Source organism: Rana temporaria, chromosome 5 (assembly GCF_905171775.1).
Source record: "Rana temporaria chromosome 5, aRanTem1.1, whole genome shotgun sequence".
Taxonomy (NCBI): domain Eukaryota; kingdom Metazoa; phylum Chordata; class Amphibia; order Anura; family Ranidae; genus Rana; species Rana temporaria.
In genome coordinates this window covers 313,323,485-313,349,188 of record NC_053493.1, presented here as the reverse complement: position 1 = coordinate 313,349,188, position 25,704 = coordinate 313,323,485, and the positions used below count along the sequence as shown (strand labels likewise).

General features: G+C 44.5%; 1 protein-coding gene and 1 long non-coding RNA gene across 3 annotated transcripts in view; one reads left to right on the top strand and one right to left on the bottom strand.

Annotated features, from left to right (window-relative positions):
* MAPRE2 (microtubule associated protein RP/EB family member 2) overlaps positions 1-25,704 on the bottom strand; it is a 246,302-nt gene that overhangs the window by 206,033 nt on the left and 14,565 nt on the right. The window contains exons 2-3 of one of the 2 annotated variants that reach the window (XM_040354164.1): positions 22,463-22,575; positions 5,289-5,345 (exon numbers count right to left, since the gene is read on the bottom strand). The gene's annotated coding sequence lies outside the window, so the exon portion shown is untranslated. The remainder of the gene's footprint in view (positions 1-5,288; positions 5,346-22,462; positions 22,576-25,704) is intronic. The other variant, XM_040354165.1, reaches the window with a different exon arrangement.
* LOC120940967 overlaps positions 24,659-25,704 on the top strand; it is a 43,220-nt gene continuing 42,174 nt past the window's right edge. The window contains exon 1 of the long non-coding RNA XR_005749494.1: positions 24,659-24,760. This is a non-coding gene — a long non-coding RNA (uncharacterized LOC120940967). The remainder of the gene's footprint in view (positions 24,761-25,704) is intronic.

Genomic DNA, 25,704 nt, shown 5'->3' with positions numbered 1-25,704 from the left:
CACCGCTAAAAAATGTACAATGGAACAAAAGTGGATCATGGTTAAAAATCAATTACGGTAATTAAAATAAATTTATATATATATATATATATATACATATATATATATATATATATATATATATATATATATATATATAATTTTTTATTTTTATTATAGTAATTGATTTTTACATTATTTTTAACCATGGTCCCCTTTTGTTTCACTTTTGTTTGTTTTTTTACACACACACTTTAGTTCTGCTTTACGTTAGGGTGAGTTTTGGGTAGATAATATCTCCTGGAGTTTTCATTTTGAAAAGCTGAGATATACATGCAATTGGTGATACTGTGAAGCCTCGTACACACGACCGAGAAACTCGACGGGCGAAACACATCGTTTTCCTCGTCGAGTTTCTTGTTAGACTGTTGAGGAACTCGACAAGCCAATTTTCTCCATTCCCGTCAAGGAAATAGAGAACATGCTCTCTTTTTGGCTCGTCGAGTTTCTCGACAGTTTCCTCGACGAAAATGTACACACGACCGGTTTCCTCGGCAAAAAAATATCTCCCAGCAGGTTTCTTGCTGGTTTTTGCCGAGAAACTCGGTCGTGTGTACGAGGCCTGACCCTCTAGTTATTTCTTGGGCCTTTCAACTCTCCCATTCATATAGGAATAAGAAGTGGTACACTAGGATTGTGATAAACAAAGAAAACAACAGGAAAAGCAATATCCAACAAGAGGTATTTTAAGCTTAGAAATAAAACAAAAAACGACCACTAACTTGAAAAATATGAGAGAATATTTACAAGTGGCAGATTTGTTCCCTTTGAACTGTGTTTAGCAGATATGTTCCAAAGTACATTTACAATAATGGAAAATAACTGCAATTCCCAAGGATTTTTGCTAAGAACACGAAAAGGACACTCCAACATATACAAATGGTACTTCAAATACCTTACGGAAAAAAGAAAAAAAACACAAATCAAAATAAAGATTAGTCTGTAGTGTGTTAAGTCTATCCATGTCACATCTGTGTGAAATACCGCCTGACATGTTACTGGAATTCCTTTAATCCAGCTAATTCAAGCATTAAAATCTGTTACATAGTGTGAAAACATCAATAACTACATAAAACCCTGTTAGCATAACAGTATTTCATTGCTGGCGTTTGAGCGTAGATTTTTCCAGATGCCCTGTTTCTGCCGTTTATAAACAAGGGGCATAAAAACAGCCCAGTGACAAAGCACAGAGACAGGAGTTGTGTACTGAGAGATATGTTGTGACAATGCAGGCTAATCTCAGAAGACCAAGCTTTCGCCCAGCGGAACTTGCCGTTTATTTGTAGTTCTCAGGCTGCCCTCTACTGGACTGACTGTTATATTTGGAAAGCTAGCCTTTGAAGCACACCAATTACCACGATCTAATGCTCATCTGATAGCACAAGTAAATAAAGTATTGCAAGAGCTAAAGCAGGTGCAGGCTATATTCATTCATTTCTGCATGATGAAAATCTATCTGCCAAATAGGACACGATCATCTGGCTTTGAGACAACTGTGGCAATTATTTGGGTAGAATTCTACTTTTTGGTAGCCTAAAGGTCTCAACTATGCAGAAACTGTGCACAACGCAAACGATTATATTAGTATACAGAATGTATATAGCTTGACAAAGTCGTCAATGACAAAATGCGCTGGGGCAGTGTTTGGTAACACATACAGATGTCCTCAGCATAGAGTGGGGAATTAATCAGAACCAGCGCAAGCTGCATGACAGTGACGGGAAAAGGAAAGTGAATGCCTATATTTTGCATGCTATCTTGTATGTTGCTATAGTGTTAACACTACATGATTGCATTTTTATATTCAAATTTGGAAAGTTGTTTTAATCTACGGTTGTCATTTGATAATAGAGAAGCAGATAAACAACCTGCCACATGTGATGCTCCATTGCTGGAATTTAAACTGCCACTACGAGCTTGAAAATGGTGATGTTCCCTGTCTTAGGCCCCATACACACGATAGAATTTATCCGCGAATAAGGTCCAGCGGACCGTTTCCGCGGATAAATCCTCTCGAGGATTTCGGCGGATTTTCATGCGATGGAGTGTACACACCATCGCATTGAAATCCGCGCCGAAATCCTCTGGCGATGACGTGTCGCGCCGTCGCCGCGATTACGTGCGCGACGCTGTCATATAAGGAATTCCACGCATGCGTCGAATCATTACGACGCATGCGGGGGATCCCTTCGGACGGATGGATCCGGTGAGTCTATACAGACCAGCGGATCCATCCGTTGGGATGGACTCCAGCAGATGGATTTGTTCTGCATGTCAGCGAATATTCGATCTGCTGGAATCCATCCCAGGGGAGAAATATCCGCGGAAACAGATCCGCTGGCGTGTACACACCATAGGATCTATCCGCTGAAACCCATCTGCTGGGATTTTTCAGCGGATGGATTCTATGGTGTGTACGGGGCCTAAGAGGCAAATGGGAGGTGAGTGAGATTCCAGTAGGTTTAGGTGATGAAAAAAAAAAATATATATATACATATATATATATATATATATATATATATATATACACACATATACAGTATATCTACACAGTATATATTTACACACACTTTTATAATTGTATCTGTTTTCTTGCCGAGGATTTATATAGCAAATTCAAATAAAGAAGGGTTCAGAGGGCCCTGCTCATTAGAATTTATAATCTAAGGGGCAGTGGTCTCCAAACTGCAGCCCTGGATGAGGTCTCTGCTTGCCTTTATCTGGCCCTTAGGGCACTATTCCTCCCAATGATGCCAAAAATGGGGCACCATTTCTCCCACTGATACCAGTCAGGCACTATTCCTCCCACTAATACCAAAGATGGGGTACCATTCTTCACACTGATACCAGTCAGGCACTATTCCTCCCACTAATACCAAATATGGGGTACCATTCTTCCCACTGATACCAATCAGGCACCATCCCTCCCACTAATACCAAAGATGGGGTACCATTCTTCCCACTAATACCAATCAGGCCCCATCCCTCCCACTAATACCAAAGATGGGGTACTATTCTTCCCACTAATACCAATCAGGCACTATTCCTCCCACTAATATCAAAGATGGGGTACCATTCTTCCCACCGATACCAATCAAGCCCCATCCCTCCCACTAATACCAAAGATGGGGCACTATTCTTCCCACTAATACCAATCAGGCACTATTCCTCCCACTAATACCAAAGATGGTGTACCATTCTTCCCACTGATACCAATCAGGCACCATCCCTCCCACTAATACCAACGATGGAGTACCATTCTTCCCACTGATACCAATCAGGCACCATCCCTCCCACTAATACCAACGATGGGGTACCATTCTTCCCACTGATACCAAATTAGGCACCATCCCTCCCACTAATACCAAAGATGGGGTACCATTCTTCCCACTAATACCAATCAGGCACTATTCTTCCCACTAATACCAAAGATGGTGTACCATTCGTCCCACTTATACCAATCAGGCACTATTCCTCAAAATACCAAAGATGGTGTACCATTCTTCCCACTAATACCAAGCAGGCACTATTTCTCCCAGGAATACCAAATATGGGGTACCATTCTTCCCACTGATACCAATCAAGCACTATTCCTCCCACTAATATTCAAGACGGGATACTATTCCTCCACCTACTGACAACATTTGCTACCCACGCCGGTCATGGTCACAGTCTAGTGCCCCCCCCCTCCCTCCAAGGCTAAAAGACAGTAATCTGGCCTTTAATTTTATTTTTTAGGATATTTAGACCCCGATTGAAGGAATTTTATTTTATTTTATTTTTTTGCTACAGCAGGCACTAGGGGGGAAAAAAAAAAACAGCAAGGAGAAAAGACAATGAAGTAATTGCCAGGGTTAATACTGTACTCTGAGGGGTAATAGATTACCTGTACATGTTATAATTATACATGCCTTGGTGAAAATATATACAATTCAAGAAAACAAACCATCAAAAACATGAATTTGCTTCCAGATATATCACGTTTTAATACAGTATCATTGCTTGAGAAAATAAATGTCCCCGTCATTCACCACTATCCATATGTGAGACAGGCCTATGCAGATGACTATTTTGGGCTTGGCTGCCTTCCAGGTAATAATGAAATGCTGTAAGAGCAGTTTAGTTACAGCCCACATCTCTGCTTTACTGGTTACAGAGCAAGTGTACATGTCCTTCTGTGTCTGCTGCTAAACTTACAGTATGAATGGAACACTCACACATTCAAATCCTATCAACTAAATACACATATACATTTATATTAGATGCACATAAATTATATAATTGCATAATCCGAATAAGAATGTTACACAATAATCTGCTTTAATGATTAAAAATTTTCTATAATCTTTATAGTTCTCTCTGCCATTAAACCTGAACGTTTTTGTGTTTATATTTGTCATCACACATACACTGCTGGATTCACGTAAGGCGGCGTATTTTTGAGGCGGTGTAGCGTATCGTATTTACGCTACGCCGCTGTAAGTCAGAGAGGCAAGTGCTGTATTCACAAAGCACTTGCCTCCTAAGTTACGGCGGCGTAGCGTAAATGGGCCGGCCTAAGCGCGCCCAATTCAAATGAGGAACAGGGGGGCGTGTTTTATGTAAATGATTCGTGACTGACGTGATTGACGTTTTTAACGAACGGCGCATGCGCCGTCCGTGGACATATCCCAGTGTGCATTGCTCCGAAGTACGCCGCAAGGACGTATTGGTTTCGACGTGAACGTAAATTACGTCCAGCCCCATTCACGGACGACTTGCGCAAACAACGTAAAAAGTTCAAAATTCGACGCGGGAACGACGGCCATACTTAACATTGGCTAGGCCAGCTATTTGTTCGACTAACTTTACGCCTGAAAATGCCTTACGTAAACGGTGTATCTTTACTGCGACGGGCAAGCGTACGTTTGTGAATCGGCGTATCTCGCTGATTTACGCATTCTAGGCGTAAATCAGCGTTCACGCCCCTAGCGGCCGGCGGAACTAGACAGCTAAGATACGACGGCGCGGGCCGTCGTATCTTAGCTACATTTAAGTGTAACTCAATTTGAGAATACACTTAAATGTACGACGGCTTAGATTCCGAGTTACGACGGCGTATCTACTGATACGCCGGCTTAACTCTTTGTGAATCTAGCTAATGAAATACACCACATAGACAAATACTGTTTAATATGCTGTAAATAAATTGTAAAATAAAACAGTAGTGACACCAACAATATTTATGTGGAAAGATCCAAGCGTCTTACCTTGTGCATCCAGCTAATTCACAATTTGTTAAAAAGTAACCCCAGCAAAGCGTCACCCTGAAAAAAAACAAGTTTGTGTTTACCAGGTACAGTAAGCGGAGAACATTCACCCCGACATAAAAACACTATTGTCATACATCATGCTGGAACATCTTGAGAAAATACGGCCTTCCATGTATATGTCATAAGACAGAACACAGGGAAATGATCATGTGCAAAGTGCAGCCGCCCATAACAATCAATCAGTTGTCACCATCCATAAGTATAGAGCATTCAGAATGAAAATTGATTGGGCTAATGCACTTGTAAGAAGTGTGGTCACCATGAATTCTAATTTAGAGCTGCGAGACTTCGCTTACAGCAAAGGTCACTTTTTCATGATGATAGTATACTCCAAATCTCACACTATGCATTGATGGCATGAGGCCCAGAGGCAGGATGCATGCATTTATCCCATTATCAGGATTTGGAGAAACCTGAGGGGTGCTCAGATTTTTTTTTTTTTAGGCTTTTTACCTTTACCTGGTGATCTAGCCAGTAAGTTTGTTATTTTTAAACATCTTTAACAGATCAAGTTGTCTACCAAACAGCTTTTTATTTATTTATGCAAGACCTTTATCCCCCCAAAAAATCAAATAAAAATAGATACTGTAACTGTTTAAAAAAAAGTTCAGCTTAAAGGCTAAGTTCACTTTTGTTCCCTTTTTTTTTTCCAAAATTCCAGCTCCCCTATGTACCAATATAGCATTAATGTACTTCTTTTGCAAAAATAAAACGGCTTTCCATTAATTCTACACACACTTACCTCACTCTCTTCATGACTGTTCAACCACTTCCCGCCCGGCCTATAGCAAAATGACAGCCGGGTGGTGGTTGCGTTATCCTGACTGGACGTCATATGACGTCCAACAGGATAACAGCCACTGCGTGCCCGTGGGGGCGCGAACCGCGGCGATCGGTGCTGTGGTGTGTCAGTCTGACACACCACTACACCGATCTTGGTAAAGAGCCTTCGACGGAAGCTCTTTACCACATGATCAGCCGTGTCCAATCACGGCTGATCACAATGTAAACAGGAAGAGCCGCGAGTAGACAGACGCGAGTAGAGGAGAGCCGATTGGCTGCTCTCCTGACAGGGGGGGTCTGTGCTGACAGTTTATCAGAGCAGCCCCCCCTCGGATCCCGCCCATGATTACCAGGATGCTGCCCAGGATCACCAGCATGGCCATCCACACTGGACCACCGGGTATGCCCACCCTAGACCACCAGGGAAATGCAAATCTGTGGCCAGGCACCTGCCAATCAATGCCCAGGCAGCTGCCAATCAGTGCCCACCCACAATGCCTACCACTGCCAGTGCCACCAGGAATGCCCATCAGTGCCGCGTATCAGTGCACAGCAGTGCCGCCTCTCAGTTCCCAGCTGCCGCCTATCAGTGCCACCAATAAGTATCCATCTTTGCAGCCTTTCAGTGCCTATAAGTGTCATCTATCAGTACCCATCAGTGCCCACCAGTGCCGTCCATGAGTGCCCATCAGTGCTGCATATCAGTGCCACCCATCAGTGCTGCCTACCAGTGCCCATCAGTGCTGCATATCAGTGCCCATCAGTGCCCGCTCATTGGTGCCACCTTATCAGTGCCCGTCAGTGCCGCCTTATCAGTGCCCATCAATGAAGGAGAAAACGTACTTATTTACAAAATTTTATAACAGAAACAAATGCAAATTTTTAATTTTTTTTTTCAAAATGTTCGTTTTTTTTATTTGTATAGCAAATAAAAACCGCAGAGGTGATCAAATACCTCCGAAAGAAAGCTCTATTTGTGGGAACAAAATGATAAAAATTCTGTTTGGGTACAGTGTAGCATGACCGCGCAATTGTCATTTAAACAGCGACAGCGCAGAAAGCTAAAAATTGGCTTGGGCAGGATGGGGGGTAAGTGCCTGGTATTGAAGTGGTTAAACACATTGCTTGATTACTTCTGCCTTACTTCCTAGACAGACTTTAGGTCATGGCACAGGAAGGCATTGACCAGCTGGGGGTAGATGATACAGGGCGTGTGCTAATGAGATCAGCTGGTCAATTCCTTCCTGATGACCGAAAGTCTGTCCAGGAAGTAAGGCAGAAGTAATCAAGTAGTGTGTTTAAGCAGCCATGAAGAGAGTGAGGTAGGCATGTGTAGAATTAATCAAAAACTGTTTTTTTTTTAAAAAAATAAGTACATTAATGCTATATTGGTACATAGGGAAGCTGGAATTTAGAAACAAAAAAGGTGACCTTAGCCTTTAAAATGGTTAGTAAAGTTCATCCCACTCTGCTATTGCATCTAACACTACCCTCTCCCCAGATTAATAATGCTGCTCTGTCTCTGTTGTTCCTCCAACCAGAGTGGAGACACTCCAAGACAGGAAGTGTGTTACTAGCTGGATCAACATGTGAAAATAGAAAAAAAAGCCTATAAACAAAAATGAATGCAGTCACCACATTTAGGGCTTGGCAAGCTGCAATATATTAAACGTTTGTTTGAACTTAAAGCCCCTCCCACATCTGCCTTTTGGATACCAAGGCTATCCATTACTTGAGCAACCAATAATGAATTGTAGGGGATGGACAGGCGTCTATCTTTTTGGTGAAAATGATTTGCACATGGGATTGTTTTGACTTTGAAGACTGCAAGCTGCTGGCTCAGGGGCACTCACCAGAGGGAGGGGCCAGGAGAGCAGAAGAGGGACCCGAGAAGAGGAGGATCCAAGCCACTCTGTGCACATCCAACTGCACAGAGGAGGCAAGTATAACATGTTTGTTATTTTTAAAAGAGCCTTTAATCCCTTTAAAGCGGGAGTTCATCCGAAAAAAATTTTTTAACATTAGATTGAGGCTCATTTTGTCAAGGGGAGCGGGTAGTTTTTTTTAAAATCAAAGCCGTACTTACCGTTTTAGAGAGCGATCTTCTCCGCCGCTTCCGGGTATGGTCTTCGGGACTGGGCGTTCCAATTTGATTGACAGGCTTCCGACAGGCTTCCGAGGGTCGCATACATCGCGTCACGAGTAGCCGAAAGAAGCCGAACGTCGGTGCGGCTCTATACGGCGCCTGCGCACCGACGTTCGGAAAATCGTGACGCGATAGATGCGACCGTCGGAAGCCTGTCAATCAAATAGAAACGCCCAGTCCCGCAGCCCATACCCGGAAACGGCGGAGAAGATCGCTCTCTAAAACGATAAGTACTGCTTAGATTTAAAAAAAACTACCCGATTCCCCTTGACAAAATGAGCATCAATCTAAGGTTAAAAATTAACTTTTCGGGTGAACCTCCACTTTAAGAATATCAGAAGGGTAAACATCAATTTGTATCTAGTTTTAACAGAGTCTGGAAATCATATCCCTATTAAAAGTTCTAAAAGAAAAAACATTTTATTGAGAGATTTACAAACCCACCCAACTTGTGCATAAAATGTTATTTTTACTTGTAAAATTAACCTATAATGATGGTTATTATAGGCAATAAAACAAGGATCTTAGACGAGTGCTCGTCCTAATAAAACTTGCCTGTGCTGGGTGTAAAATAGATTAGAATGTGTAGTGATGTGTAATCCATCCATGTTCACGACTCATACTCCTTAGGTTCTGCCCAGTAACTAGATGATGTCCTCTGTAGATTGCTTTTATCTTTTCATAGCAGTGTGTTAACCAAACAATTACCCAAGAAAGACACAGCCTATAAGTTATGACCGCAGGAACTATGAGCACTAGTGTCAGGTCACCTGAGTACAGGTGACAGATGCATTCCGTAGGAGTCCGGAGTGCACCGCTAACGTAGTGGACCCTAGGACTGACGGCTGCGGATGGAACTCTGGGAGGTTCAGGTAGGCAGGTCTCACCAACACAGATACCACTGGGAGCTAGAGCATAGATTCCACAGGGCGCGGAGTCTAAGAGCCAGCAGGTGTTCCCCTAGTGGTGAGGATGGACTGTGCTGCAACTGGCTCCAGGTAGCGGCCCCCAGGGTCTCCCAGCTCACGCTCACAGTAGACTAGAGGAGAAAGAGGAAGAAAGCAGCAGCCTGGAACAACAAGGATAGTCAGGAGATTATCCAAAAGGTCAGGGCAACAAGCAGATAGGGATAGTCAAAGAAAACGCCAAAGGTCGGGGTATGAAGCAAACGAGGACAGTCAAGAAAAAGCCAAAGTCGGTAAACAGGATCAGCCGTAGGACACAAAGCAATGAGCACACAGGAGCCAAAACACACAAAATTGATCAGCACAGCTGGCTTGCAGTGCACAGGTTAATATAGAGTTTTCTTATAGGTCCTGGGATGGAGCCATGCTTAGAGGAGAGATTACTTAAGCAGCCAGGTGAGAGTGGCTGGTCTCTTAATCTGAGCACATGGAGAGGTAAGCTGACAGACAAACATGACTGTTCAACCATGGCCCTATCTACAGTATAGTAGTGTATACGTTCTCCTTGTTGTTTCAGGAGTTTCCTCTCGGTACTCTAATAACTTCCTTCCACAATTCAAAACATGCAGCAACAGTAATTGGCTTGTTCCTGAAAGGTTTGTGCGTGCGTGCGTGCGAGAGTGTGCACGTGTATTACTGTGGTAGGGGGATTCGAAATTCAATGGTTCAAGCACTAATATAAATGGCTGTGGTTCTGTAAATTGCAGCAGAATATCTGATGTCAAATAACTGAGATGAGAAGAAAAATAAGCTAGGTACCCCAAAGCTACAAATTCTTCCAGACAACACATTTTTACATATTGCTGGCATAATTTTTATTTAAATATTTTCAATACAAAAAACACCTTTAAAAGCCTTTAGAGCCGGTTCACACTGGGGCGACTTGCAATCTGACTTCATGTCGCCTCAAGTCGTCCCAAGTTGCGCTGTAGAGAAAAACAATGGAAGTGAATGGGAGCGGTGTTAATACACACGACTCAAGGCGACCCGACTTCAGAAAAGGTTCCTGTACTACTTCAATCCGACTTGTAGGCGATTTGTACCCATTGATTTCAATGGAAGTCGCCTCAGAAGTCGGATCACTGTCTTAACTGAAGCGACTTTCCAGGAAGATAACATACATTTCTCAGGCAAACCTCTCCTGCCCCCCTCCCTCTCCCAGAGCTGATTGTTGTTTGATTGGCCACTGGAAAGTCTCCTGTCCTGGAGACGACTTCAAGTCGTGTTGTAAATCGCCCCAGATCGCCCTGTGGTTCATGCTCAAGTCGTGTCGGAGTCGCCTCTGAAAGTCGCGCTGGAAGTCGTGTCACCCTAGTGTGAACCGACTCTAAGTCTAGTACACCGGGTGACATTCGGCCTGTGTGTACTGCAGTTGGTCCAACAGAAGCCAGCCGTTCGGCCGACTTCTGTCAAAAAGGCATGACCGTAAAAGGTTTGCCGATCGACTCCCGATCAACACTCTCAGCCAATGGCTGAGAGCACCGACCCCAGTGTTCTGGCTGTCCTCCGATCAGAACAAAATAGAACAGCAGGGGAGATTGCTGTACTGTAAGAACGTCGGATAGTTAGTACATCGGCTCCTCCTGAGCTTTTTCGTTCAGTTCTGCTGGGTTGAACGAAAAAAAAAAACGTGCTGCAGGTGGCAAAAAAAGAGATTTTTAATACAGCTTACCTGTAAAATCTTTTTCTTGGAGTACATCACGGGACACAGAGCGGCATTCATTACTATATGGGTTATATGGAGTACCTTCAGGTGTAGACACTGGCAATCTCAAACAGGAAATGCCCCTCCCTATATAACCCCCTCCCATAGGAGGAGTACCTCAGTTTTGTAGCAAGCAGTATGCCTCCCAAAATGGTCCTCAAAAAAGAGGGGTGGGAGCTCTGTGTCCCGTGATGTACTCCAAGAAAAAGATTTTACAGGTAAGCTGTATTAAAAATCTCTTTTTCTTTATCGTACATCACGGGACACAGAGCGGCATTCATTACTATATGGGATGTCCCAAAGCAATGCTTACAATGAGGGGAGGGAGAACATCTCCAAGACAAAAGGATTTAATTTAGAGATATACTCAAATCATAATAAATCCAACTTAGTTGAGAAAAATAATTTTTAAATTTTAAATTTAACTCAAAAAAGAGGAGCCCCCGGAATCCGAGGGTCTCAAACTGCAGCCTGCAGCACTGCCTGCCCGAAGGCAGTATCAGTATTCCTTCTTACGTCCAACTTGTAGAATTTTGTAAACGTGTGGACAGAAGACCAGGTTGCCGCCTTGCAAACTTGAGCCATAGAGATCTGGTGGTGTGCTGCCCAGGAGGCGCCCATGGCTCTAGTAGAATGAGCCTTTAATGATACTGGAGGAGGCAACCCTTTCAAGCCGTAGGCCTGAGTGATTAATTGCTTAATCCACCTAGAAATGGTGGACTTTGCAGCTGCCTGCCCCTTCTTGGGCCCATCCGGTAGAATGAACAGCACATCTGTTTTCCGGATCTTCTTTGTAGCTTTAAGATAGGCCTTCATGGCCCTGACAATATCCAAGGTATGCAGCAACCCTTCCTTTCTGGAAGTAGGTTTAGGGAAGAAGGATGGTAATACCAAATCCTGGTTCAAATGAAAACTGGATATGACCTTCGGTAGGAAGGAAGGATGAGGGCGGAGAACGACCCTGTCCTTATGAAAAACAAGATATGGTTCCTTACAGGATAAGGCCGCCAGCTCCGAAACTCTTCTTGCGGAAACTATGGCAACCAAAAATACTAACTTCCTTGTCAGTAGAACCAAAGGAATATCAGCCAACGGCTCAAACGGTTGTTTCTGTAAACTTGACAGAACAAGATTTAAATCCCACGGACAAAGCGGGGATTTAACTGGAGGTCTAATACGTAAGACCCCTTGAAGGAAGGTCTTAACCAGCGAGTGGGTGGCCAGCGGCCGCTGAAACCACACTGACAGAGCAGAAATCTGTCCTTTGATTGTGCTTAATGCCAATCCTTTATCCACTCCTAGCTGGAGAAAACTTAATACTCTATCGATGGTAAATTTGCGAGAAAGCCATCGCTTGGACTCACACCAGCCTACATAGGCCTTCCAGACCCTGTAATAAATCACCCTAGAGACCGGTTTCCTGGCTCTGATTAGGGTAGAGATTACTTTCTGAGACAGACCTCTACCCCTGAGAATCAGGGATTCAGCTTCCAGGCCGTCAAATTTAGATGCCGTAAGGCAGGGTGGAGGATCGGACCTTGCGATAGCAGGTCTGGCCGTAGAGGAAGAGTCCAAGGGTCTCCCACTACCATCCTTAAGATTAGTGAGTACCATGCCCTTCTGGGCCATGCTGGAGCTACCAGGATGACTGGTATGTGCTCCACCCGGATCCTGCGCAGCAGGCGGGGTAGTAACTGGAGCGGGGGAAACGCATAAAGAAGTTTGAACTGATGCCAAGGGCAAACCAACGCATCGGTTCCGCAGGCCATCGGATCCCTTGAGCGGGATATGAACCTGTCTAGTTTCTTGTTGAGTCTCGATGCCATGATATCCACGTCCGGCACTCCCCATCTTTGGCAGAGTGCTTGAAAGACTTGTGGATGCAGAGACCATTCCCCCGGCCATAGAGTCTGGCGGCTTAAGAAGTCCGCCTGAAAGTTGTCCACTCCTGGAATGAATATTGCCGATATGCAGGGCACATGAGCCTCTGCCCATAGGAGAATCAAGCTCACCTCTCTCTGAGCGGCTTGACTCCTGGTTCCCCCTTGGTGATTTATGTATGCCACGGCCGTGGCATTGTCTGATTGAATTCTCACCGGGAACCCCTGCAATTTTGACGTCCAAGCCCTGAGGGCTAGTCGAGCAGCTCTGAGCTCCAAGATGTTGATGGGCAACTGCTTCTCTGGCTTTGCCCAAGTACCTTGGCGAGTGCAACCATCCAAAATTGCTCCCCAGCCCGTCAGGCTGGCGTCTGTGGTCACTATCTTTCAAGCCACTGGGCTGAAAGACTTCCCTTTCAGTAGATTCTGAGGGTCTAACCACCAACACAGACTTTGTCGGACTCTTGATGAGAGCGGCAACGGGATATCCAAGGCCTGTGGCCTTCTGCTCCATGCTGACAGGATGGCTGCCTGTAGGATGCGAGTGTGGCTCTGGGCGTATGGTACCGCCTCGAATGTGGCCACCATCTTGCCTAGTAACCTCATACATAGGCGAATAGTCGGTTCTTTCTTGCTTAGAACCAGTAGGATTAATTCCTTGATGGCTTTTACCTTCCTCAGAGGTAGGAACACTCCTTGTTGTTCTGTGTCTAATCTCATGCCGAGATATTCCAACTGCCTTGTGGGCTGGAAAGCTGACTTTTCTCGATTTAGGACCCAGCCGAACCTCTCGAGGTATTGGACCGTGAGGGCCACTGCTCGCTCCAAGCCGGGAGACGAGTGGTCTATGACTAGGAGGTCGTCCAGGTATGCTAGGATCGTGACCCCTTGGATCCTTAGCTTGGCTAGGATCGGAGCTAGGACCTTCGTGAACACCCGGGGGGCCGTAGCCAACCCGAAGGGAAGCGCCACGAATTGGAAGTGACGCGAAGCCACCATGAAGCGTAGATATCTTTGATGTGGCTGATAAATTGGAACATGAAGGTAGGCATCCTTTATGTCTATGGACGCCATGAAGTCGTCCTTCTGGAGTGTGGCAGCTGCTGACCGCACGGATTCCATCCGAAATGAGCGGATCTTTAGATATGCATTTACCATCTTTAGGTCCAAAATTGGCCTGACATCTCCATTGGGGATGATGAATAGGTTGGAGTAGAAACCCAGCCCCTGTTCCAGGCTGGCCGGAATCCGAGGCGGATCGTTTGGAATCCTCGACTCCTGGAAATGAGGAGGAGGAAACCTTAGGAAATCTAATTTGTAGCCTGTGGCCACGGAAGACCGTACCCACTCGTCGGGAATGCTGGCTTCCCAAATCTCTGAAAAGAGTCGCAGCCTTCCCCCCACCTTCGTGGGTGGGGGCGCCCCTTCATAAGGTTGGCTTGGGGGCTGGTTTTGCTGGTTTGCGAAACCACTGCCTTTTGCCTCTAACAGCCTGTCCTTGTGATTTGCTGTTGAAGCCGAAGTTTGCTTTTGCAGGAGGCCGTCGATACTGCTTGGCATTAGAGGGCCCCTGCCCAGGGGAATACTGTCGTTTAAACGCAGGCCCCTGAACCTTCTTCTTAGTTGGCAAGAGAGTACTCTTGCCGTTTGAAATGGTCTGAATGTATTTATCTAGGTCTTCTCCGAAGAGTCGTCCTCCATGGAAGGGGAACCCTACCAGGAGCTTCTTGCATGGGGGCTCAGCCTCCCAGCTTTTTAACCATAAGAGTCTTCTCATATGGATAAGGGATAACGATAAACGTGACGCTTGCTGGATAGAATCCTTGATTGCGTCTACCGTAAAACATATGGCCTTAGGGACATCCGAAAATTCTTCTGCCTGCTGGGCAGGAATAAGTTTAAGCATCTGCTTAAATTGATCCGATAATGCTTGAGCGACCCCAATCGCAGCCACAGCTGGCTGTACTACTGCCCCTGCAGTAGTGAAGGAGTTCTTAAGTAGTGCTTCCAAGCGCTTATCAACTGGATCCTTGAACACCTGTATGTTTTCTACAGGGCATGTTAACGATTTGTTAACACATGAGATGGCTGCGTCCACTGCAGGAGTAGCCCATCTTTTGGAAAATTTTTCTTCCATAGGATATAGGACAGAGAACTTCTTAGGTGGTAAGAAGATCTTATCTGGCTTGTTCCAATCTTGGAACAAAACTCCCTCTAATAGAGGATGGATCGGAAACACAGCATTGCTTTGAGGCGCCCTCAGTGAACCCAAAGCTGAAACCGTCGATACCTGGAGATCTGGTACTGGCAAGTTGAATGCCCTATGGACCAAGTCCGACAATCCTTGAATCCACCAGCTCTCCCTCAGGGAGACTGCCCCAGACTCCTCTGTATCCGGATCTTCGATCCCTGAACCTACTTGGTCCTTGTCCAAGAGGTCGTCCAATTCCCCTGAGGAAAGGACCTCCTCTTCTGAGGGTCCGCGCTCGGGCGACGGAGATCTATTCCGCTTACTGCCCCGCATAGCTGCGGCTATCATTTTACCCATGCTTTTCTGCATCTCTTTTAAAGAGGTGAGTAATACCTCCTCCGTGACCATCTTAGGGTTGGACTGACCCGCGTCAGCTCCAGCCCCAGATCCCGATGGCCCCAAGGCTCCCTGTGGGGAAAGCAGCGGCATAGCATTGTCCGAGACCTCAGACTCTCTGGGGGAATCCCCACCTCTTGTACCCTTGTTTTTTGATGCCATGGTACAATACCGAGGTACACCTGCTACTTATTGGTACCTGGGACTTATAAATAGTTAAATGCCCAAACACCTGTTTGGGGGATAAAAAATGCTTCCTCTCCCCTAGATGACACTTCTCTTTTTTTTTTTTTTTTTTTTTTTTTTTTTCAAAAAAAAAATCTTTTTTTTTTTTTTTTTTTTCAAATCTAGGAAAGAAAAAACATTCTGTCCCCCTGAGTAGTATTGCAAGAAAAACTATGAGATGGAAAAGAAACAGCCTATTCCTAGGCTTGAAAACAGTCTTTCTGAAGACTGCAATATTCTTTCTGGCCACTGTGTGTCCTCGGCGCCCCGTGCTTGCCGTTCTGGTCTTTCCTCCTCAGTTCCAAAGTATTGAATGAGCTATATGGAACAAACAAGGAAGGGCCGCCCCTTCCTTAAGCCACTGACCCGCCCTTCCCCCCCAGCAATCTCAAACAGGAAATGCCCCTCCCGACAGGGGGGGGGTGGGGTTGGGAGGAAGGGACCTCTCTGCTCCAGCAAACTGCAGCCATGAGGAGGTCAGCGTTTTGCCTGCTTTGCAGGCCGTGAGGAGGAAGACTGAATGGAGCATCGCCTGGAGGCTTGCAGGTAAGCACAGCTCTCTGACACACACATATATTTTTATATAACACAGGCCCCACTCAATGCTTTTCCAACACTACAAGGGAGGTCACATCTTATGGGGAATAATACATATAGAGCCATCCTATCTTTATGATATGTGACTAGTTTGCCAGATGCAGTGCATAACTTTAGGCATGTCCCCTGTGACCCCCCAGAAAAAACCTGCTAAGAACCAAGTTCCGCAAGTTTTCCCCTCACTTACCTGCTCCATGCCGCAGGACTTTGCCAAGCAAGAGGCCCAATCTTCCCCCATCTCGGTGGGGATGTCTAGACCTTCAGGCCCTGGGTTCCTATGAAGGATCCACTGTCCTGGGCCCATATAGCACTCTGGCAACAGAAACATTAGGCACCCAAAGGTTTCTAAGTTCTGGGCCCAGGGTCCAGCTCTCTAAAAAGAAAAGCATTATGGGCTATACCCCAAGGGTTTGGGGTCCGGTTACTGACCACTTTAGCGCTGAGGCTTTTTTGGACAGAACCGGTTAGCTCACCTAATCCCAAGGATGTGGAGGCAAGCTAAACCATGACTAACACCTAAGACACTGGCGGAAAAACTGAGGTACTCCTCCTATGGGAGGGGGTTATATAGGGAGGGGCATTTCCTGTTTGAGATTGCCAGTGTCTACACCTGAAGGTACTCCATATAACCCATATAGTAATGAATGCCGCTCTGTGTCCCGTGATGTACGATAAAGAAATATCCAATGGTTCTGGGGGTGAGGAGCATGTGAGTTGCTCCCCTATGACAGAGCTCAGGCCAACTAGGTAGCCACTACACGCAAGCACTGTCACATGACTAGAGGAGCGATATCACACGCCCCTGATTTGCCGATGCTGTAAATTTGTCATGAACACGTTTGTTGCTACCGTTACAGTTCATTGATTCAAGGCTTTATTTCTCTCAAAATGTGACTAGATTCTATGTCATTGAATAAAGTGTGAAAAGTAATAAAGGATTCCTTATGCCACGTATACACGATCGGTTCATCCGATGAAAACGGACCGATGGATTTTTTCATCAGATATCCGATGAAGCTGACTTTCATCAGTCTTGCCTACACACCATCAGTTAAAAATCCGATCGTGTCCAACGCGGTGACGTAAAACACAACGACGTGCTGAGAAAAATGAAGTTTAATGCTTCGGACCATGGGTCGACTTGATTCTGAGCATGCGTGGATTTTTGACCGATGGATTTTCCCACAGACGATCGTTTTTTTCTATCGGTTTTTTAACCATCAGAAAATTTTAAAACAGGTTCTATTTTTTTTTCACCGATGGGGAAAAAAAAACGATGGGGCCCACACACGATCGGTTCGTCTGATGAAAACGGTCCATCAGACCATTTTCATCAGACGAACCGATCGTGTGTACAGGGCATTATTCTACAGAGATAATCTAAAAACGCCTGGACAGATTTGTTGGAACCCCTAGAAAACATTATATTTATTTGGACCATAATGATACTTTAGGCTGGATTCACACCAGTCTGGACGAATTTCAGCTCTTTTCTCTGTGCGAAGAGAAAAAGCAGCTGTTCAGCGCTTCCTCTCCGTTGTATCTGCGGATCAGCTGAGCAGGGAGAGGGGGATGTGTAGTGAGGAGGGGGAGAGAATTCATGTTCACAACAAAAAGCATCTGCAATTTAGATGCGTGACCATAGAAGATAATGTGCTTGCAATTCGCGCCGCAATGCCCAGAAAACGCACATGTTTTTTGGGCAATGCATAGTGCGAATGCAATGCACATGTGAACCAGCCTCATTCAAATGAATGTATTTTAATATGTCCTGCGAATTGGATGCAGTATAAGCCGCATCCAATTTGCATAGGTGTGAACCCAGCCTCAAACTACTAGTGGTTTTCTGTAATAAGTTCACACATGTTCATTCTTATAATCAGTCAGCCTATTCAAATGGAGGTAAGTAGTCATTTTGTGGTTTGGCACCATCATTGTGTGGACTAAACCTAGGACTTTGCATTCACTATATCCAGTCTTACACAGTACACAGAACATCGAAATGCAATTATTTTAGTAAATACAAACTGCTAAATACCTTTTCTCATCAGCAGTATATAACAGTCTTGTGACTTCTATCAGTGTCTGGTTAAAGAGTGTAGGATGAGTTTTCATCCTCCCCTGTCTGTCCTATGAGGCTGCATGACTCCTAACCCTCTGTCTGGACAGTGCTGATTGACTCTCTGATGAACACATGCACGACCCAAAAAAAAAAAAAAATTCTCCAGCAATACACACCAAACTGAGCATGTGCAGAGTGCCTCCTAGTGCTCTGTACTATCAGCATATGGATTGGGGACAGTAAAAGGGGGAATCAGAGATGACAGGATGAAACAGACTTTTACACAATGCAGTGAATTAACCCCTTAGGTTCCATAGTATAACAACCATGCTTTACTGCATATACAGATTGATTTTAGGCTCAGTTCACCTTGGAACCGGCTGCGGATCGCACAAGAACGCTGTGCGCCCCTGTTCTTTGGTACAGGGATAAATCAGGGCTGAATCTGTGCCTGAATTCGGCCCTGAAATGGAGCTATAGATGCACAGCTTTTCTGTGCAGTGCGCTCCTCAGCAGCCCCGCATATATGTGAACCGGCTCCATAGAGAGCCGGTCACATTCTCCTGCTATGCGAATCGGATGCAGCCACCTGCATCCAATTCGCACAGGTGTGAACCCAGCCTTACTGTTGTGGGTTTAGTAACACTTAAATATGGACCAGAGAAAGCAAAGGAGATAGTTGCTCTTCTCCCTAAACTACGGTGACCAGATTTTTAAAGTGAAATCTGGGGACATATTTTTTTTTGTTTTACTAGTAATGGCCACTATTCTGACTCTGATTGTTGTGAAGCGATTTATACCTTGTGAGACCTCTATGCCTGGCCTGTATAAGCAGATATAATCACTGAGGACAATCCTTATCAGATAGCTTGAACTCAATACCGATTCTATTCGCAGAAGTTGCTTTAATCCAAAACATCAGAATACATCAGATGACAGGTCACAGCAGATGAACAGGTTGTAGTATTGTGCGGTCAAAAGATGATACTGTCTGTAGCTTACTTACGCAGAATACATGTGCCCATGTTACATGAGGCCTGTTAAGCTGTGTCCATTAGACAGGGAGTACAAACTCAGGAAGAAGGGTGGAGCATTACACAGAAAGGAAGTGTGTCATAGATCAGACAAAAGAAATACAGAAAACTGTTCATTACTACAAAAGCTTACTAGATGACAGCATGTAAACAAAACATAAGGTACATAGAAAATGGTCGAGAAACAATATGTATATATAACAAATAATATGCCTATTGGGCGGCACAGCGGGAATCAGCGACTCTCTTCCTGTCGCCGCCCCCGCCCGCCTCACAGCCTGTCAAGTCTTACTCTCTAGGCCTCGGCTACTACAGGGTGGAGTGCGGAGGAAGATCACTCTACCAGAGAAGGCAATAAGATAAACAGGCAGGCGGCTGGCCGGGACTTGAGCCAAGGCAGAAGAAAATGCGAGCGGGGCGGAATGGGCATGCACCCGAAACTGAAGAAATATTCCCTCCGCTCCGACCAGCACATGATCATCAGAAAGAGGCACAGATAATGGAAAAATACACCCCCCTAAGCTAGTAGGAGCAGCGGAGCAGGGAGTGTACAATTCTGATTTTTTTTTATATTCTGCACTGACTGTCTTTGAAATTGCCCCAGCCCCTGTTCATATCCAATCCGGGGACAAAACCGGGGACAGACTTGGTCCGAGGACAGTGTCCTCAATCCGGGGACTGTCTCCTGAAACCGGGGATGTCTGGTCACCCTACCCTAAACCCCCCTCCCCCAAAAAACATTTGCCTGCCTCCTCTCACAATGCACCGCTGTCCCCATCTGCAGTCCCGCTGTCAAATCCTATCGGAGGGATCAGGGGACATTGACAAGCGCATACATGCCGCCTCAGGAGCACACCACAACGGATGCCCCCACAGAACATGGCTTGCTATAGGGCTCTCGCAAGAAGAGGAATAGGACAGTACTGGTGGAAGTCAGCCAAAAAAAAGGGTAAGGGACCGTCTCTGTGCAACATTGCTGCACAAAGCAGGTAAGTATCTAATTTTAAGAAAAACAAATTTGCCCTTAGAATCATTTTAAGGTCCAGGGGAGAGTAGCTCACCACCCTGGACATGGCAGCAAGTGAACAGAAGTGCAAATGGTGAATAAAGAGCCAATGAAAACTTTCAAAGAAAAACAAGCTGAACACCCAAAGGTCAAAAGCACACCAGTGTCCAGTGTCTTTTTGAGGGACAGTGGGCTCAAAGCAAGAAAACCAAGGAGAACTCCACTGTTAACCAGTTCGGCTTCAGAACAATTTTTTTTATTTTTCGCATACAGGTGAGGTCAGTGGTCCTTTGGAGAGATGAAAAAAAAATGGATTTTTTTTTGGGTACGTCACATCAGCTCTATGTTCACAGATGAAAGCTTTCAAAGCAATGTACTACCCAAAGCCAGAAAGCACAGGTGCACCAACAGGGTAAAACAACCAAGAATGGCTAGGAACAAAACATTGGACAAGTGGTCCTCTATGGTCCTTGATCTTAATCATATGAAATATCTATGGAAAGAGCCGAGCAGTCTGGAGAAGACACCCTTGAAATGTGAGACAGCTGGAACAGTTTGCTCAATAACAGTGGACCAAGCTACCCATTGGCAAGTACACAAGTCTCACTGAGAGCTGCAAAAATTGCTTGTTTGTAGTGCTTGCCTACAAAGATTGCACAGCAAATGCTTAGGAGAAGGGCTCCATCATTTTTGTCCATGGTGATTTATTTTTGTTTAATTATTATTTTAAGTATGCTTTTGAAAAAAAATCAAATAATCAAATGTAAAAGTCTGATTTGTTTTAATTGTTTTTATTACGTGTGGAATAAACAATGCCTGATGCCATTTATTTTGTTAGATTTAAGTTAGTTGTTTTAGAGATAATTATGGTACCAACAAATTTCTCCATGACTATATAAAAAAAAACATCCAGCGTCCAGGATGTTTGACAATGCTCCAATCAGCTTAGATGCAATTAATGGTACCTTGCGTTCAATGGGCCAGATTCACAGTGGACTTACGACGGCGTATCTCCACGTACGCCGTCGTAAGTCCGAATGTGAGCCGTCGTATCTATGCGCCTGATTCTTAGAATCAGTTACGCATAGATTTGGGCAAGATAGGAGCGGCGTAAGTCTCCTACGCCGTCGTATCTTGGGTGCATATTTACGCTGGCCGCAAGGGGCGCTTCCGTAGATTTACGCGTTGAATATGTAAATTTGGTAGATACGCCGATTCACGAACATACTTGCGGCGTAAAGTTACCCCTGCTATATGAGGCGCAGCCAATGCAAAGTATGGACGTCGGCAAGCGTATATTTTTACGTCGTTTACGTAAGTCAGAAATGAATGGGGCTGTGTGTAGGTTACGTTCACGTCACAGGCATTGGGCCTGGCGTATCTTATAGAGTAAATTCGACTTGATACTGAGCATGCACGTGCATGCGCCGTTCGTTAGGCGCGTCATTTACGTGGGGTCACGATTCATTTACATACAACACACCAGCCTATTTTGAATTAGGCGGGCTTACGCCGGGCAATTTCCGCTACGCCGCCGCAACTTACGGAGCAAGTGCTTTGTGAATACTGCACTTGCCTGTCCAAGTTGCAGAGGCGTAGCGTAAATAGGATACTCTACGCCCGCACAAAGATACGTGAATCTGGCCCAATGTGGTTAAAACAAAGATTAAACATTTCTGACCTCATTATATGTTTGTAGATGCCTTTAGTCCCTGTCATGTCCAGATTTACACCATCAAGACAGGTTTTCTAAGATTTTTTAAATGTTAGCATATTTGTAGACATAACAAGTATCAAGTACTAAGTGCAATACCTGTATAAAAAGTAAAAAAATGTAACAATGGCAACTATCTGCAGATTCAAACAAACTTTATTTTGCGATGTGAGTGGGTCTCCTCAATCTGAACAATAAATGACCGTACTATCGCTACCACTTCTGATACTATGATTGTGCATTAAAACCGATTGCGATGTTGGATGTTTTTTTTATATTTATTAGGTTTATGCAAATAAATTATGGACAGGACATGAACATGAAACAAGAACGTTTTTGGAATACTCCAAAATAAATTGCAGAATATTAACAAAGACATAATAAGAATACAGTAAACATATACAGACCTTGACAGACTCTTGAAGAAGGATTGTGACTTTAAATGAGCTTCTTCTGCCAATCCCTGCACCCACCTCCTGTGTATTGGAGTCCCTCAGTGCCAAGCTGAGACAGTTCTGTTCTAGACAAACACAAGGAGGAGGGGGGCTGTGAATTGTGCCGCACAGACTGGTAAGCAACAAATATGATGCGCCGACTCAAGTCATCCTAGTGCAACAACAGGGACAATGTGACGGGGTATCTGCGACCTCTACATTGTCCTATATAAAGTACCACCCTGCCTGGTCACACAGTCACAGATAATTACCATCGTCTGACATGCCCATAGCCTTGGGCAAAATCACTGCCCTATTTTCATTTGTCATCGTATGCATTTATCTATTGTAGTTGTTGCATTACTAAAGCAATATACATATTTAATCATATTGGGAAAATAAATTAAAAACCGCACTTGCGCAACAGTATAATTACAAATAATTTAAAGCTGAACAAATGTTAAATCATTTCTCCAGCAGGGAGGATAAGCAATCATATTTTACTGTGCTCTTCTACTGGCTTTAAGATATATATAAATATGGACAAGTTTGTAATTCATACAACGATTCTTGATAAAAGTGATTGTAAAGGCTCGTTTTTTATTTTCTAAAGAATACGTATCGGCCTAAACCGAGGAAAAAAATATTTGGGATATTATTATATCAAAAAGTAAAAAATATTGTGTTTTTTTCAAAATGTGATGCTTTTTTTTGCTTATAGCGCAAAAAAAAAAAATCGCAGAGATGATCAAATACCACCAAAAGAAATCTCTATTTGTGGGGAAAAAATGATAAAAATACAATTTGAGTACAGTGTTGTATGACCGCGCAATTGTCATTCAAAATGTGTCAGCGCTGAAAGCTGAAAATTGGTCTGGGCAGGAAGGGGGTTTAAGTGCCCAGTAATTAAGGCGGGGGTTCACCCTTAGAGGGCACTTTTCCCCCTTAGATTCCTGCTCGTTTTTACTAGGGGAATCGGCTATTTATTTTAAAATATGTGCAGTACTTACCCGTTTACGAGATGCATCCTCTCCGTCGCTTCCGGGTATGGGCTGCGGGAATGGGCGTTCCTTCTTGATTGACAGTCTTCCGAGAGGCTTCCGACGGTCGCATCCATCGCGTCACGATTTTCCGAAAGAAGCCGAACGTCGGTGCGCAGGCGCAGTATAGAGCCGCACCGACGTTCGGCTTCTTTCGGCTACGAGTGACGCGATGGATGCGACCGTCGGAAGCCTCTCGGAAGGCTGTCAATCAAGAAGGAACGCCCGCTCCCGAAGACCCATACCCGGAAGCAACGGAAGAAGATGCAGCTCGAAAACGGGTAAGTACTGCTCATATTTTAATACAAATAGCCGATTCCCCTAGACCGAACGAGCAGGAAGCTAAGGGGAGAAAAAAAAAAAATGTATAAATGGGTGAACTCCCGCTTTAAGTGGTTAAGCAGCAGCAGTTTTTACTAGCAAAATCCAGTAGAGGTTTTAACTTGTCATTTATGACATTCCAAAGTTAGACTTTTTGCCTTTTTAATTATTTATTGTTAAATTTATGAGGCTATTAATAATTGAAGAATCTTGTGGCCAAGCACAGAGTACAGATGTACTTTTTGAATCTCCGTTCTCTACATTGCTGTACAGTTATTCACTTCTATTTCATACAAGAAACTGCAATATGGAGCTCTGGTGAATCCACAATATTATCTCCACATCTGGTAGTTGCAATCAATTATCTGAGGCCTCAAACCAACAACTCCATGTAAAATATTGGATGTAAAGGATATACTACTTTGTATATATGTATGTGTTGTGTAATAGATGTTAACCATAACATAATCCAGATAGCAAATCATTACAATATAGGCCTAGGATGATCGAGAGAAGGTGGGGTAAGACAGTGTAGAGTAGACCAGGGTTTCTCAACTCCAGTCCTCAAGGCGCCCCAACAGGTCATGTTTTCAGGATTTCCCTCAGATGAAACGGCTGTGGTAATTACTAGGGCAGTGAAACTGATCAAATCACCTGTGCAAAATAATGGAAAGCCTGAAAACATGACCTGTTGGTGTGCCTTGAGGACTGGAGTCGGGAAACACTGGAGTAGACTGTGTAGAGAGTCAGCCTGGGTTAGGTCATGAGAGGGTTAATGGAAGAGGACAAGTACTTCCCTTTCAGGCCTGCTTATTAGGCAGCTGGTCAGGTGGCTGTTTTGCTATCAGTGCTGAGGAGACCTTGATGCTGGATGGAAGGAAGCCTTGTCTCACTGACTTGAACCTGCTGGGTGAGCGTGCCTAAACTGGGACTTTGCTATGTTATATATGCTGTGACTGGAAGGCCGAGCATTATTTAAAAAGACTGATAAGCGTTTGTGTTGTTTTGAGCTGCCTGTGAAGACTTCAGTTTTTTCCTGACATTAGGCCCTGTTCCCACTGATGCAAGTTCATAATAAATGTGATGCGTCAAAAACATTCTATATTCGCATGTCATCCATAAAGTCATTGTTTTCACATGTCGTTCACATACATGCGTTACGATTCCTCTTCCTTCCTCTGTGTCTTGTGCAAGTTTACTGCATTGCGTTGCGAATTTAGTCTCCATAAACATCAATGTAAATAGTTCTGGAATGGCATTGATGGTTCACATATGTGTGAATTCCACCACACTACGCTCCACAATAACCAGAAAGTACACAGGAAGTTAACACTTTTTTTTTTTTACATTATGATTCCATTGGCTAGAACATCAATCGCAGCTATGACTAACTCCTGAAACTTGCGGTAAAATAATGGTAAATTTGCGATAAATTTGCACCTCACGGGACAAAAAAAGCTGAACAAATTCTCAGCGCAGCAGTGTGAACCGAGCCTAAAGCCGCTGAACTGTCTCACAGTTGCCTGTTTACCCCTTGGATCCTGACAACAAGTATGAAATTTTGAATCCCCCTTAATATGGATGGAACATTATAAAGGAAAAAGCACTCCTAAATTCTGCATGTCTTGAAATTGCCATCAAGTAGATGTTCAGTACATGTCCTCTTAGACCCGGTTCACACTGGGGCGACACGTCAGGCGGCTCAGCCACCTGACGAGTCCCGTCCCATTCAATGCAATGGAACCGTTCTAAAAGGAGCGACGCAAGTCGCTCCGACTTAGAAAAAGGTTCCTGCACGACTTTGGGGCGGCTCGGGGCGACCTGCATTGACTTCTATACAGAAATCGTTTTGCT